The 12,891-nt window shown below is 31.8% G+C and overlaps 1 long non-coding RNA gene across 1 annotated transcript; it reads right to left on the reverse strand.

The window, feature by feature from the left end:
* Positions 1-17: 17 nt before the first annotated feature.
* On the reverse strand, positions 18-11,794 carry LOC103574592 (uncharacterized). Its single transcript, XR_008403567.1, has 3 exons — positions 11,061-11,794; positions 1,166-1,380; positions 18-1,090 (listed from the first exon to the last, which is right to left on the reverse strand). It is a non-coding gene; the product is annotated as an uncharacterized LOC103574592 (long non-coding RNA).
* Between the last annotated feature and the right edge of the window lie 1,097 nt (positions 11,795-12,891).

Here is a 12,891-nt window from a genome sequence, read left to right on the forward strand (position 1 = left end):
TAATATGCCGGTTTTCCCAATGATAGATATTTATTGAAATATTCCCCTATGGGCTAGCCGTACTCAGTTCACAAGATGTTAAATTGTTATTATCACTAAGGTTCTTTCTTCAAGTTAAATCTCTTGGATTTACACTTAACCATTAAACTCAAACTTATGGTTTTACACTTTGGATTTAATGAGTCTTTAACTCATATGAGTTCGGTCTGAATCTCCGACTCCAGCGATTCACTCGGACGAGAATCGCTATTTTCACACTTGACAATTATTATTAAAAATCACGTCCCATGAGGTGATTTTTGGAATAGGAAAGTATAATTATAAAAAGACAATTTTGAATAGAAATTTTACGGTAACAAGCAACTTGTCACGCCTCCTCGAGTGCAATATCGAGACGATCTTCCCGTGGGATTTTATAGCATACTTGACTGTTTAGATTTTGTGAATGAAAATGAAACTAATCGGTTTAAGAGAAAATAGAAAATAATAAAAAAAAGGGGTTGTCTAAACGTAACACGGTTTAGAACTCACGCGGGCCAGCAAGGAAGATACATTAATTTCTCAAGCGTCGAAGGCTGCCGCACTTAGGTGTTCGTTGTTTTGATCACCTCGGTTCGCGGTTCTGGAGGGAATAATTTAGAATATATAATTGGGTGAATCTAAAATACAGTTAAGTGTAATTCCCTGATTGGAGGAAACGTTGACGACATACAACGAGGTGTTGGCCGAAGTTGCTATCCCTAAAATTGTTAACGCTGCACTTTACAGCGAGCGCGGCAAAGAGGCCCCTTTAAATATACGGCAAGCCGGATATAACAGGAAAATTTCTTCTTACCGGCCGATTGATGAAAATATTTCATTATTTCCAAAGAGGAATGCTAATGCGTCGTCACTTGAGGTAACACTGCCCTGATAAATGGACGAGGTTGGGCGATAGTTATTAAGCATCGTCGATATTTCAATTAAATATCTGGGAACTGGTGGTTTTCCTGATCTGACCACCCGAAGCTGTCCTCCTGTAACATGCTGGTTAGCATTGCGGGCGTATCTGGGCTGATCCACCGGCCTGACAGGTTCTCGCTCTCGTACGCTATTAATATTAATAGTAAATAATAAATTAAAAAAGAAAAGTTAGGTACGTTTATTGTGTAAATAATTTTCTTACTCTTGTGCACTATTGTTCTGCGCTGATGATAGATGATTCTCGTGGCATCCCATCGGAGATATACGTTGATCATTCCAAATCCACAGACGCGCTGGGCACTGATAATCATCGCGATACTGACAATATTTGCGAACAATGTGGTTTCGGGAATTAAGAAAATACAGCTCCCCCCTATGCTGAAAAATTTCTTCAGCGTTGTCTGTGAGCGCCATGATCTGTAACAAGCAAACATTTTTAAAATAAACAAAGTTATATTAAATAAATATCAAATAATTCAAAAATATATTTACATTAACAATATAATAGAATTAATTAACTTGTAAGATACTAGAAGTAAAAATCAAATAATTAACACGCAGACGTATCAACTGTGCTTATTCGAACGCAACTAACTCAGAAGTCGAAACGGAACTTGCCGGTTGTGGCTATTAGTATTTTGCGCGCTGTAATTGGGTAATTTTTGATTTGTTAAAGTGGGGAATAAAGTACGTCTTACGATTGGCTGCTGGAAGGGCGCCCAAGTAGATATTGAAACCACAGCAACCACCGCAGCCACACTATAGTATCGAAGATATAAGACAATTTCAAGAATTCAACACATTATCTATAGCAAACATATATATATATATATATATATATATATATATATATATATATATGTATACACGCACACACACACACACACGTATTTTCTTCTGATATTTTAATACGCAATAAAAAAAAAACAAAAGCCAAGGAATTGATACCGCGTATGTGTCCACTAGTTTTTTTTTGTCTTTTTGTAGCCCGCGAAATGTATGAATAAATATGTATATTTGTGTGCTTGATATTTCCAACAAATAAATTACTAAAAAAAAAAAATTCAAAACATGCACATTTAAGAAATTTGAAAGAATATTTATGGAAATTTTTAAAAAAATAATTTATAAAAAAAAATTCTTATGTTTTAACAAAAAACTGTATGCCCACACACACACACACACACACATATTTTCTTCTGATATTTTAATAGGCAATAAAAAAAATCAAAAGCCAAGGAAGTGATATCGTGTATGTGTCCACTAGTTTTTTTTTTCTTTTTGTAGCCCGCGAAATGTATGAATAAATATGTATATTTGTGTCCTTGATATTTCCAACAAACAAATTATTTAAGAAAAACAAATTCAAAACATGCACATTCAGAAAATTTTAAAGGTTACATGGAAATTTAAAAAAATATAATTTCTAAAAATTCTTTTGTTTTCCGAAAAAAAACCTGTATGCATACATTTCAAATACTCAATTAATATCGATGAAGTCGATGAAGTAAACTAATAACTTACTACCCCTTATTAAAATGAACGATTTGAAACGCTTAGAAAAAAAAAATTTTAAATAGTTTTTAATGCTTTTGGATACGTTGAATACTTTTGAATCGCCATTCTTATGGAAGTTTAATATTACAAATCGTTTCGAATCGTTTCTTTTACTCAGGGTCTTCATTATCTACTTAATTGTGTCTCTATTATATACTTTCTGTTTATCTATGGACGTTATCAAAGACTCAAATCATCTTTAACATTTTCTAAATTTGCATGTTTTGAATTTTTTTTTCTTAAATAATTTGTTTGTTGGAAATATTAAGCACACAAATATACATATTTATTCATACATTTCGCAGGCTACAAAAAGAAAAAAAAACTAGTAAACACATACACGGTATCAATTCCTTGGCTTTTGTTTTGTTTTATTGCGTATTCAAATATCAGAAGAAAATATGTGTGTGTGTATATATATAATATTAACTAAAAATGATAATATACTCTACTCTATCATATTAAGTGAGCAGAAAATTATTAAAATTTTTTTTCTTATTCTTTATAAAAGCTGCATGTTATTGCTATTAAACTGCTAAGAAATAGCGCAAGGAAAAAATTGACAGACTTTTTTTTCTTTTTTTTTTTTTTTTTTCAAGAATCCACGGGCTATGGAAAACTTTTGCCGGGTAGCTTGGTTATCAAGCTTCAATATACTTTTTTATATTTTTTCAAAGTCAATTTTTAACAATGATTTTTTATTGTTTTGAAATTAAAATAATATATGACAGGGAACCTCTCCTCCTAGATCGGATTCTGTCACTGCAGCGACCTCGTCAAAGGGCGCCACTGGAAGTTTTTAACCTCGTCTTCCAGTACCGGGTTTGAATTAGTTAATAATTAAGGAAAAGAATAAGAAAAAAAACTATTACGAGATTTCAATCAAGTGAGCTATTTATTCACAGCATTCACAATACACGAGTTCACACACACACAAGTCCCCTGGACACACACACGAGTCCCCTGGACTTTACACTCTACCGACTGAGGTACTTATGGAGAGTCGGGCAACCTGCCACAACTCCCGTTAAGTTTTGCCTTTGGTCCTTGCACCACCAGCTAAAGGCCCTGCCTCCTTGGTTGGATTGATGATGTGGGGTTTCCTTGTCGGCTAGGAAACGAGCGACCCGCCACGCATCCCTAAGGAACAAATTTTTTTAGCTAATTAACTCTTAGTGCTGGCGACCCGCCAAGCAATTTAAGGTCCAGTGATATGTAACGGGGTGAAATTAAACAAAATCAACCATTCTGAATTTTAATTGTCCTTGACTTCCCCGCGGTTGGTTAATTATCAAAAATCGATTAACCCCGTGATCTAATTTATCGACTGGTCTCCGGAAGCGCTAATTTTGGAGACTCGTCCTCCCACCCTAATTAGAAGTTAGTGAGAGTGGGAAAATTTACGAAAATTGCCGAGGGGTCGCGGACTCAAGTATTATTAGTGAGTGCACGAGGAAAATCTACACACAGTCGGACGGACCGGCGAGCGCAACTGTCGAGTGACCGCACTTCAGACGAACAGGTAATTATTTAAGCTCTGGAGAGGTTAGACGTGGAACCTTCCAGAAGCTATAAAACTCAGAGAAAATTAATTAACCGTGTATCCGGCCGGAAGCCGATACACTAATTTGCATATTGCTGATTTGTATTGAATTTTCCACAGATTTAATCATAATTTAAATTAGAGAGTTGGGAGAGAGAAAAAAAACAAAACAAGGAAATCGGCAGAAGGACTGGGAGAGAGAGAAGGAACGCCACGATACATCGAGAACAACAGAGTATATCGAGGTAAATAAATTATCGGCAGCGGCCATAATTTATTGATAATTAAGTTGTGATTAAAATTAAATTATTATTCGTGGGCAGTCGCCATTTCCGAGTTCATTCACAAGGAATAAGAGAAGTTCTCGGCAGAAACCAGAATTCTTTTATTAATTAACCACGCGGTCCGCCGGATAAAATTCTTGGCAGAGAGGCCAGAATTCTATTTATTATTAATTAAAAATTGAGGGAAAATTTTTTGGCAGGAGGCCAGAAATTTTAATAGTTATTAAGTCATTGTTATCTAATAATTTAATCGATATTAATTAATAAGAGAAAATTAATATTTAATAAGACTGAAAAAATTAATTCCGTAACTAAGTGCTGTGAAAAAGTGATAAGAAATTTTAAGATTTAATTATTTAACCTTGAGTAAACTATTGATGTCAGTCAATTAATAAAATCTTTAAAGAAAAATTTAAAGCTGAACGCGAAGAAAGAAAGGCATGACTCAGAGAGAGAGAGGTAGAATGAGACGCGCGAAGTAGAGAGAGATAGCGTCAGTTACTCGAGTCAGTAAATCTATCACTTGACGGAAAATTTTTACTGGAAAATTTTTGTGAATTAAAGTAAATGGTTATACAAAAGAGAAAATTTAAAAATAACTTAATTTAATTTTTAGAGAGAAAAATGTTTTTTATTTTGAAGAAAATTTAAATTGTGTGTGTGTGAGTAAGTCCAGTGGACAATAATTGAGAAATTAAATTGTGTGTGTGTGTGTGTGTGTGTGTGTGTGTGTGTGTGTGTGTGTGTGTGTGTGTGTGTGTGTGTGTGTGTGTGTGTGTGTGTGTGTGTGTGTGTGTGTGTGTGTGTGTGTGTGTGTGTGTGTGTAAGAAATACAATAAAGTCCAGGGGACTAATTGATCATTATATTAATTAAAAAATTGTGTAATAAATTTAATTCCTTATCCTTCCTCACTCTTGTAAAATTTAACGACCCTGAATTTTCTAAAATTCACATCTCCGGTTCTGAAAGGCCGAGTCTTATCTTCCAGTGGCGCCCTTATTAAGATCAATTAATAAAGGGGCCAAATTTAGCAAGGTTGAAAATTACCCTGTTACAGATAAGAGCGACCCGCCACTTATCACTGTCTTTCAAGGCTAGTTGACACTAGAGAGAGCTGCTGTAAACTGACTTCTTGCGATAAAACAGCCCCTTTTATACCCACACTGGGCCTACCCCTTCTTATCGAGGACACCTGACCATTGACGCCGAGCGGCGAGTTTCCCTTACCCTTGTCCACAATGTTTGAAGGGCCCGCTCGCGACTGAGGAACTTAACTAACTATGGTTAGATTGAAATATATATTTTTTGGTATATAGCGATGCTCATTGACCAACGACTGTCGATCATTTTGATTATACTGATTATTTATTGCTGCTAATTGGATTTTTACCCTATCACAAATATATTGTTTTATCAAAAATTGTAAAAGGATTTTGTAGGAAATTTATTCAACTCTTTAAAATTGTTCTTAAATTTTCTTGACGATCTCTGGTTACCTAGTTATTAATGATCAAATAAAAAATGATACTTATTTATTTAAAGCTAGATATCAGAGAAAAATTGACCTAGAGAGAATAAAAGAAAGCAAGTTGAAGGTGAATAGACAAGCTAACTTACTAATGCATTGAGTAACCATGAATACATTTTTCTCAAGCCTGTGTATACTTACCAAAAAAAAAAAAAAATAAAATAAAAATAAAATCAGAAAATTTTTGTCACGTGCTATTTTTAATTATTAAAAATTATCAAGATTAAATCATAAAACCAATGACTTGAAATTGAAACATATTTTTATTTTTTATCTCCATAATTTCATTATTTAATTAAAATACTGAAGCTCTATAAAAAATAAATTGAAAATTCAAAAATTTTTTTTGCTTTAAGTTTTTTTTTTAACTTCCCGCTAAGAAAATTGCAAATTTGGGAAGTAATTGGTTTCAGTCCGATTTGTGAAAATCGAAATTCCAATAGATGTCGACGTTTTGAGGTTCTAGGAAGCTATTCTGACTAAATTCAAGATGATGTCCGAGTGTATGTATGTACGTACGTACGTATGTAAATATTCTGTAACTTTTGAAGGGATAAACCGATTTTCGAGGTGTCATTCGATGCGGCTTGTTATTTACTATAAACACTGAAAATTTGAGCTTAATCAGTTGGGTACGTTCGGAGATATTTCAAAAGTAAAATTTTTTCAAAAATGTTTTTTTTTTGAATAACTTTTAATTCGCCAGATGGATTGATTCAAAAATCTAATCAGCTCTGAAACTTTGTAAGCCGCGTCGAATGCCGCCTTAACAATCAAAATCGGTTCATTCGTTCAAGAGAAAGAATTAAAAAAAAATTTTTTTTAGTATTTTGGAAATTTCTCAAAAACGACAAGATGAATCAATTTCAAAATCTGATCAGTTGTAGAAGTCAATAAAACGCGTCGATTGCCACCTTAAACATTTCAATCGGTTTATTCGTTCGAGAGATATCGTTGTAGAAAAAATGGTAAAAAACGTTATTTTTCGAAAACAAAGGCATACAAAAGTATTTTCGAGCTCGAAAATGTATCCATAACAATTTTTCGAGCTCAAGGAGCAAATGTACGGAAAGTTTTGGGACTGGCCCACAAGGTCAACCGACAGACCGATTTTATTTTGGAAGTTGTGTATCTTAAAAATTAAACTAAAAATGTTTTTTAAACAGGTATATGTTACAAAAATTTTTACACACTGCAGTGAATCGGGGTCTTCGTGACTCAATATTTTTAATTTTAAACGATAATCAACGTAAGTCAAAAATTATGTTTTTGTTAATTTAATTAACATTATATAAATGAAAGTTGGTACACAGAAAGAAAATTATGGAAACAGTTCCCATTATTTTGTGAATTTTTTTCCTATACTATCATAGGAATTACGACCATAAATTATGGAAGCAGTTCCTATAATTACCGGATCCATTCCCATTAACTATAGGAATGGTTTCCATAACTGTATGAAAACGATTCCGATAATATTATAGGAGTGGTTCCTATATATTTATGGGAATCGTTCCCATACGATTATGGGAATGGTTCCCATCCCTGCTTAAAAAATTCGATAAATTCTCATAAAAAATTTTTTATGAGAATAAATCGGCAAAGTGTCTCATCGAAAAATGATAGTCCATATTAGAACCTATAAGAATATTTAAACCCGAGCATAATCCGATAGAAACTTACCAAATCTTTGAACTTACGTCTCATTCATTCATATATAAAATTTGTTGTACATGTTCACAATTTTATCGGAATGTGTCATACTTACATTTCGTAAGAGAATCAATTGGAAATATAGACGTCTTGTTTCTTCTTGTTGTTAAAGAATGCATGGGAAAATAGTTTTATTTTTTCACGGAAATTCGTAAGTGACATTCTTATGGGAATCTATGAGACAATAATTTGCAATGAGTCAATTTCTTGTAAGATTCTATTGGTGCAAGTTTATTCCACTCTTACCGTTGTATAAGAATGAATGAGAAAATAGTTTTATTATTTTTACGTTAATTCGTAGGCGACATACTTATGAGATTCTATGAGATAATAATAAAAAAAATGAGAGAAATATCGTATATTTCTGTTTCCTCAGATAATTAAAAATTATTTGGAGTATTTTAATTTTGAAATTATTTTCAGTTGAATTGAATAAGAAAATAAAATCATTTATTTCTTTGTTAAAAAAAATAATTTAATTACTAATGACAACTCATTTTAACCCACTGGGAGTTTATATATTATTTTTTAACTTCGGCAAAGAAGAAATCTTCATTTTTTCCAACATATGATGGGACTCGAACTGACGACCCTTCGATTGATGCTCTGGAAACAGTTTCAAGTCAAGTTCTTTAGCCCACTCGGCCACCACATGCATTTGGAAACAGAAATTTATTCTTCTACTTAAAGCTATCCAGTACCGTATATGCCCAAGACTAAGTTTAAAAAAAATTATTGTTATTTATTATTGAAATTTTGATAATATAAAGTTCTCTTTATTTTTTGTAATAGTTTTAAATTCAATTAATGCAGTTTTTTAAAAAAGTTATTCAATTGTTTCTTTTCTTTTTTCATAATCTTGAAAAATTTCAGTTTTAAACTTAATTAAATTGATTCAATTACAAGAAAAAACAGATAAAATTCGACTCGAATATTCCTAAAATGTTTTCCAATAAAAAAAAAACACATGGTTGTTTTTAGTATTTAAAGAAAAATATAGCGTAGAATATCATTTGTTCACAACAAATTGTTTGTTTAATAAACAAATGAAAAATTATTAAAAAATGATTATTTTTTTATAAAACAAAAGAACATGATAAACTATGATTAAAAAAAAAATAGTTCCTTAATATTAATACTAAGCAACAAAAAAAACTTGTTAATTAGCGAATGCGGTTTTTAGCAATAAAAAAATTTTTTTAAGGGACGATATTTTTCTTATAAATCATTATTTTCATTAAGCATCTTATTTCAAAAAAAAATTTTTAAAAATCTTATTAACAATGCATTTGTTTATAACAATTATTTGAACAATGTAAGTAAAAAAATTTTTTAAATTATTGTTATGTAGCTTTTAGCAATAAAAAAACAAAATAATAAAAAAAATTACTTTCTTGATTGCTTTATTTACATTTTTAGTTTTTCAATTCCTTAAATTGGGAATGAAAAAGTGAAAATCGAAATTTTTTAATTTTTCCAAAGGCGATTTTTTCTAAACCCTTTCAAGAATAGCTCCACGAAGTGAAAATAATCCTGAGTTCTTAGTTTAGAAAAAATAATCAGGATTTTTATATAAACTTTTAACATGTAAAACTTAACTAATTAACAAAAGTATAGTTAATTGAAAAATTGGGGTAAAAATTTTTTTGAGTGGATTATTATTGATCCATGTGTTTAGAAAGTACACAACTTTTTTTATTTCTTAATATTTATATTTAATCGGTTAAAAAAATTTTTCTCGATTGTACTATTATTCTATCAACGCGCGTACATGCGCCGTTACCCGTTTTTAGACCCATTTTCACCGTTAAATTAAAAATATAAATATTGTCAGTACAGTTCGGGGAGGCAGGACTTTTTTTGGAAATTTCTTGCTCTTAAAGGATTTTTTTTGTTCAGATTTTGGATAGCTCAGATAGTTTTTGAACTATTTGCAAAAAACGAAACCACTTTTTTTTTTTACTAAATTGTTTATAACTTTTACAATTTTTGCCAACCCCAAATTTTCACGATAAAATTTTTTATAGATGCCGTTCCGAATCAAATGAGACCTTAATCATAACTTCCGGTGGTCTTGAACAGGTTTTCGTCAAAAACGCACTTGTTGACTAGACTAATGTGTTTATATGCATAAATATCGTAACTTACATGAGTCAACAAGTCATTGAACATAAAAACGAGAAAATGATAAATTTTATTATTTCTCATAAAATTCAATTATGAATGACAGGATCATTTTTTCATGCGTTCTTATTAAGACATAAATTTTGTAAATTTTATTATTTTCTTTTAGAATTCATTTGCGACTGATAAAAATATTTTCGGATACGTTCTCATACAAACGGGAAGTTTATAAATTTTGTTATTTTCTCATAGGATCCAATTATTAGTGACAGGATCATTTCCTCATACGTTCTCATTAAAACAAAAATTTTGTTAATTTTATTATTTTCTTATAGATTCCAGTTGTAAGTGACGAGATCATTTCCTTATACATTCTCATCCAACTAGAAATTTTGTAAATTTTATTATTTTCTTATAAAATCCCATCATTACTGACGGAATGATTTCCTCATACGTTCTCATTAAAACAAAAATTTTGCTAATTTTATTATTTTCTCATAGATTCCAATTGTTAGTGACGAAATCAGTTCCTCATACATTCTCATCTAAATAGAAATTCTGTAAATTTTATTATTTTTTTATAGATTCCTATAAATCCCGTGAATATTTTATCTTATCAAACCTTATGAAAACTCATTTTTCATAAACATTTGAATTTTCCGATAGATTCCTATAAAAAATCCCTTATCAAAATCTATGAGAAAATAATTTTTTTAAATAACTCCTATACAATCTCATAAAATTCAGTGAGGTCTATGAGAAGAGGACTCCCGCTTCCCATAGAAGTCATTCATTCTCATAAAATTTCTATGAGAATTTATACGAAGCTATCGGATCTTATAAGATTTTTTAAGCAGGGATATTGGTATAGGAACTATTACCATACCATTATGGGAATGATTCCCATAATTTTCTTTCCGTGTAAACAGTTTGAAAATTATAGATATTTGAACCTTTCCAGATTTTCAATTGAAATTATTACTTTTTTTTTGCAGGTGAACAGCTGCCAAATATTGGCGATATTGAACATCTTGTCACGATTGCAGATCGTGATGGGCGTAGGTACGATATTCGTATAAAATATAGTGAATAAAAGGGTACTTACATTGTAAGGGTCTGCCCTTACTTCCCCGTACCAGGAGGTTCGGACAGCCCTCCTGAGAATGCTCGTGTGGATGTTATTAATTTATTAAGGACTCAATATTCTCAAAATACAAAAGGGTTACAAATGGCAATATTTAGAATAGTAAATATAATAGTAAATGTTTCATGCATATGGTTTACAAATATTTCAGAGTTTATTAAAATAAAAATACCAAACAATGGTTACAATGTTTAAAAACTTACCCTCAACAGGTTTTGGTGAGGTGTCAGGACTGTCAGCAGTAATACAGGACACTTATTCACAACGCGTTCTCACGGTTAATTAATGTGATTCTAATTTATCGAATTATTTATTTATTTAGTATACTTTGTTGTATCAATTTCAATGTTTATGCATTTCTAAACCTCCGTAGGTTAAAGTAAAATAAAGGTCTTCGTGCTTCTCGCGGTAAAATAATTTCAATGTATTCAAATTCTTCGCGTCTTCGCGGTAATATAAAATATAAATTTATAAAATCTTCGGGTATTTTCGCGGTAAAAGTATTTCAAAATATTATTGAAATTCTTCGCTTTTTCGCGGCAAAATATTATTCAAAATCTTCGCATTTATCGCGGTAAAATATTCTTTGATTTTTCACTTTTCTCGTAGTATATGTCAATATAAAAATAAAAATGGAACTAAATGGATTAAAATAAGGTGAAGATAATCAACGCTACCGGTGCTTCCGATCGATATTAGTTCACGACTTACAACGATCAAGGTCCGGTTCGTATGCCCAGCTATCGTTGACCGAATGGTGAAATTAATATCACGTCAATTAATCTCCTGAGACTAGTAAAAAATGATATACCGATTATTCGAGTGCTTACGACGATCAAGGTCCGGTTTGTACGCCCAGCTACCGTTAACCGAATGCTCAATCGAAATATCAATCCTCTAGCCACGAACACCGTCGAGTGTCCGGAGTTCAGTAAGGTTCAGAGTTTGATTCCCAAAAGAACTGATGAGCTAAAGTCCATGGTCTTTTTATATGATCCTCACATATGAGAAGTGGTGGCAACCAGTTTCCCATACGAGAGGACTCGGACTCGCTCGAAATTTCTAGGCCCATGCACACGTGTGATCCCTGGGAAACAGATTTTGACTATTAAGTAGGCTGATGACCTGGCGCCACTCTGTCACCGAGCATGCTCGTGTAGGAAACCATAAATTTGGAGGTTTCTATTAGCTTTCTCTAATTTCCAAGAATCACATGCAGGTGCGCATGAGTTGGGTGGTCTATAGTTTTAAGATGAAAAATCAAAGAAGACTGCCGCTTCTATGCTTAGATTAGTTAAATGGGAACGGATACATAAATTCTAAAAGTCGTTAAGTGAAAACTGATGAAATCTGTAGAATAAGAGAAACTTATAGTACATGTATTCCATTGGTACCTTTCCTACGTGGGACAGTACGACTTAATTGTCAACGCTCAGGTAGGTACATTTGTCTGGTACGACTGCTGGCGTCAGTAAGTCGGAGTCATAAAAAAACAGGGTCTAAGTGCATGAGGTCTTGGGTTCTCACGTATTGGGTGGACTGTTATGCGATCTACACTACTAATGGTCACTCTGTTAATTATTATATATAAAAAAACTGAAGGTCTATTCGGAACGCATCATTTTGTGTTGCCGCCTGTGTCTTACTGTATTCTGACTATGTCGTCATAGTTTTTGAGAAAAAATAGTTTTCTCATGTACTTTTTCCTCCCAAGAGAAAAAATAATATAAAAAAAAAAATTCTTTTATATTTTTACGACTTGTAAGGATACGAGTTGAACGTATCAGCCGTGACAATCTAAGCGTTATTTTGCAGGATCCTTAAGAATCTGTCAATTATGTGTTATTTTGTATTCCATTTAATATTTACTTTTATTTAATAATAAATTTTAACAACCATTAATTCCTTGCAGTTTTATTTTTAGTTATTAAATTAGCTGTTAAAACAACTTACCTGTAAATTTCAAAATTTAATGTATAGAAATTTTATGCTTTTAAAAAAAAAATTATTCTAAAACTTATTCATAAAATTAAT

Source organism: Microplitis demolitor, chromosome 4 (genome assembly GCF_026212275.2).
Source record: "Microplitis demolitor isolate Queensland-Clemson2020A chromosome 4, iyMicDemo2.1a, whole genome shotgun sequence".
Lineage (NCBI taxonomy): Eukaryota > Metazoa > Arthropoda > Insecta > Hymenoptera > Braconidae > Microplitis > Microplitis demolitor.